The following is a 4,361-nucleotide window of genomic DNA, read 5'->3' on the forward strand; positions in this document are numbered from 1 at the left end:
CTCAAAATCACATAAAGCCATATTATAACATCGACTGAGATAAATAATAAAATGAAATATTAAAATCACGATGTATCTCGCTGCATTGCGCGAGTACGTTTCTAGTAATTTTAAAAAGTTGCAAAAATATGTAATAATTGACATTTAAAAAAAAAAATGTTAGATGATGAAACGAAATATCCAATTTAAATATATTTCAGGAAATTAGAGTTCACTCAAAATCAAATTAAAATGATGAGCCCAAAACATAACTTAATTAATTAATTATTATATAAATTTATTTTGATTTCTAATAATTAATGATTATTTAATTGATGTTCATTTAAATATGAAGCAGTTCATTTATTTGAGTGGGCTGCAATTGATACGGAACACAAAGGTCAACCATGGTCCATGGTGGACTGGACGGTGGGTGCTTTGAAGGAATTTTATGGGCCAACCCATTCTTAACATTCATTCTTATTTCTTATTATAACTTACTACGAAAACGTGAAAACATTATTTTATTATAATCAACCACATGTGATATAAAATTAGAGACACGAACAATATTTCATACGTTACTAAACATTTATCCGGTAAAATTCAATACTACCATTTACTTACAGGGTAAGATTTTAGTCAATAAAAAACGGTTTTATATGCAACAATTTACCCGGTAAGAGCTGACCATGGTAAGAGTCATTGTCTTCACTTACCGGGTAAGACTCTCGGTCCTTGTCTGGCTCTTACCGGGTAAGATTATTGGTCATTGCAATATTCATTCAGTAAGGTAATGTAACTTGATAAGCGCTTACCCGAGTTAGCATTTGGTAAACGGTCCCTAAGTTGCAGGCCAAGTAGCCCGCATGCTATTAGATTGTGTCACATGTATTACCACATGTGATACTATAATTCATCGCATGTGATACTAAATTAGAGATGGAGACGACCTTTGGTGCGACCTAGATCGCGGGCCAAGTCGTCCACATACCACCATGTCCCCTCATGTGTATTATCGCATGATATAAATGTGTTATTATGCTTTCGTAAAATGAAGGTGTTCTTGTTTGCACCTCCACTATATATATATATATATATGGGAGCGATCAAATGTAAACCACTCAATTTGTACAAACCGTGCAAACCTCATTCAACCAATCATAATTTTTTATTTTGTTCATTTTTTTGTAATTATGAGAGGTTGATTAATCATTTTTATTGTGGAGGGTGTTAATCATAGATATTATCATCTTCATTATTTTAATTTTTAGAGAAATACATGAAACAATTTCATTAATTTTAGAGAAATACATGAAACAGTTTCATTAATTTTAGAGAAATACATGAAACAGTTTCATTAAGTATTATATGAAACAATTTCACAACCATATATGAAACAACTTGATCAAAAAAAGTATTATATGAAACAATTTCACAATATTAAACAATTTCATGAAAAAATTTCATAAGATTAAATAATGAAATCGACGGATGAAGGTGGTTTGCACGGTTTACACAAATGAGGGCGGTTTTTATTTGATCACTCCTCTATATATATATATATATATAGAGAGAGAGAGAGAGAGAGAGAGAGAGAGAGAAGGGGGGGAGCGGAGGGTGTCGTGACAGATTTTCATGGTTAATAGTATTCATCATGAATTCTAACAAAAAAGTTAGTTTAGCGTTCATAAATGAACCTACCCTTATGTATATGTATATGTAGGGGTCTAATCAAATGAGAACTCTATAGTTTGTGATAACCGTAAGATCCAATGTGAACTAATCATTTAAGATAATTAATGTTATTTTTTAAAATAAAGTAAAAGGAAATTAGTAATTTGATATTCCTATTTTGTATTTAATTAAATTATTTAACATGTAACACCCTCAGTTTTAGAAATAACACATAATTTAAAATTTCTGATAATGTATCAAATAAAGTATAAATCTCTTTCTATAAATCAATACTTGAATTACCTCGAATATTGAATCTAAATTCAACATCAATTTGCTATTTCTTTCTTGTGCCTTTAACTAGCACTTAATTCTTCATAATGCCCCTAGTACCATTACCCAACGAGGACCTGATGCACATGCTGATAAATAAAAAGTATTAGATTTAACGTCTAGTGAGTTCAAACAGTTTTATCATAAATATAAAAGTTGTAAAACTCAAAGAAGTTGTTTAAATCACAATTTCCAACGTGAAATGTATTTAGTATAAAAACATCTTTTCTAAAATCCACCATTTTCGTGATAAAAACTCATTTATCAAAACGTCCATTTATTCATGAAACTAATGCTCAGTATTTACCCGAAAGTGAATAGGATTAAATGCACAAAACATAAACAAGGTTCAATACCCAAACCATAAGTAATGAAAAATACATCATATCCAACACGTCAACGAAAACATGGATAAAACTTAATATCCAAAAAAACACCTTCAACGACGGGGAAGACTCGATCTTCATGGTTAGTGGCAGAACACAAAAGTAGGTCATCGTTCCAAGTGATAGAATTCATCCTGATGATCAATGGCCCTAGTGGGACTAATTATTCGTGATTCATAGCTCAAGGCCCTCGATGATCCCATGTACACTCATTCACTATAAATTACATCATGTGGCCAGTGGCTAATATCCGACGCCCGTAAGACCGTACACTGTTGCCCCCGATGATGAAATGCATATTTCTAGCTATAATATGGGGATAATCATCCCACAGAAACTGACTCATAAATTACACCATGCAGCCAATGACTATAGTTCAACCAACCTGATATTTATAGTTCAAAGCCTCCAATAACACAATGTCTATTCCTGGCCACAACACGAGAACGACTGTCCCACTTTAAGTTAATAAAGACCTACTCATATGTTTATGGATACACTGCACTACAATCTAAAATTACATGAGCCTAAATTGAATGATTGGCACACTCAAAGCATGTAAATATTCAAATAAATGTGTCGTAACTGCATATAACTCTGAAAACTCAACATAGAGCAAATAAAATCGGACAAATGTTCCCCAAGACTCATCTGAGTCAAAACCAAGCCAAAAGCTCAACAACTCAATTGGCTACACAATAAAAGTCACCAAAAGCAATAAAACGCATTTAACTGAAGTTTATAAAAATACATGCTCCAAATACAAGATTAACTCAAAACACCCATCATTGGCTGGGACAAATAATTTTACAATTAAAATCATGTCCTTCACATTTCTAAAATGTCCCACAACATAATAATATGCATTTTCCAAATCAAATACACTAAAAAATGCATTAACACCGAAAGAAGCTCCATCTATGAAATAAATCATTAATTTATAATTTAGTTATCAAAATGTCTAAAACCCCAAATTCGAGCATTTCTCATGATTTATAAACTCATTGTACTAAAAATGCAAACCTCATCAAATAATAACCACATTTGATAAATATGAAGGAAAACATTTCAATACATCAAAATAGACATTTCTGGCATATACATAGTTTTCATAAAACAACGTGAGCTCACCTTGTTAGGTTATGTTAAACATAGGTTCCAAATCCCAAATTTTAGCTTCCAATGATGAAGATCTCACTGTCTTCAAGTCATCTTCAACAAGGATCTAGGGTTTCAAAACCAATCATTTCCTTAAGTCTGGAAATGAATCATCAAACGACATAAACCTTAGATCTCAAATATCTTCAAAACATTTCATCCCCCAAGTACTAGTAACCTACCTTTCCAAAATGTGACCATTTTACGTAAAACTCTCCCAAAGATGTACAAAATCAAATGTACTTAAATCATAAGACTTAAGTCCCAAAACAACATTTGTATACCTCAAACACACATTTATAACCCATTCATGAAGATCATTATTTTCTAGCAAAAAGGGTAAAAACCCCAAATCTCCCAAAATACTAAAAGTTGGTCAAAATCTATAAATATGTAAAATACATCAAGAGGAAAGTTCTAGAAAACTAAAAAAAATAAAGGTTTAGAAAGGTCTGGATATACTTGCAAATGGGTTTTCAAGAAAACCCCAAAATGAGGTCAACAATGGTGGAGAAGAATGAAGATCTTAGACTTCCACCCGCAGGGTCTAAACCTCTAGCTCCAAATCTCTTGAACCTATTGAAGAAATCGATTGGGAGCGATGAATATGCTTGGACCGAAATAGTTTGAGAGGAGGATGAATAGGTGAGATAGCAAATTGTAACACCCCGAAATTCTCTTTCGTTCCGCTTCGAGGTATTCTATTATTTTCTCTTGTTTTTGAATATTTTATGTATATATATATATACTCATATATATATGTATATATATATATATTATATATATGTATATGCTAGTGAGATTTTCTTAAAGAATATAATTGGTGAA

The sequence above is a fragment of the Cynara cardunculus genome (assembly GCF_001531365.2).
Source record: "Cynara cardunculus var. scolymus isolate 2C chromosome LG 10, CcrdV1, whole genome shotgun sequence".
NCBI classification, from domain to species: Eukaryota; Viridiplantae; Streptophyta; class Magnoliopsida; order Asterales; family Asteraceae; genus Cynara; species Cynara cardunculus.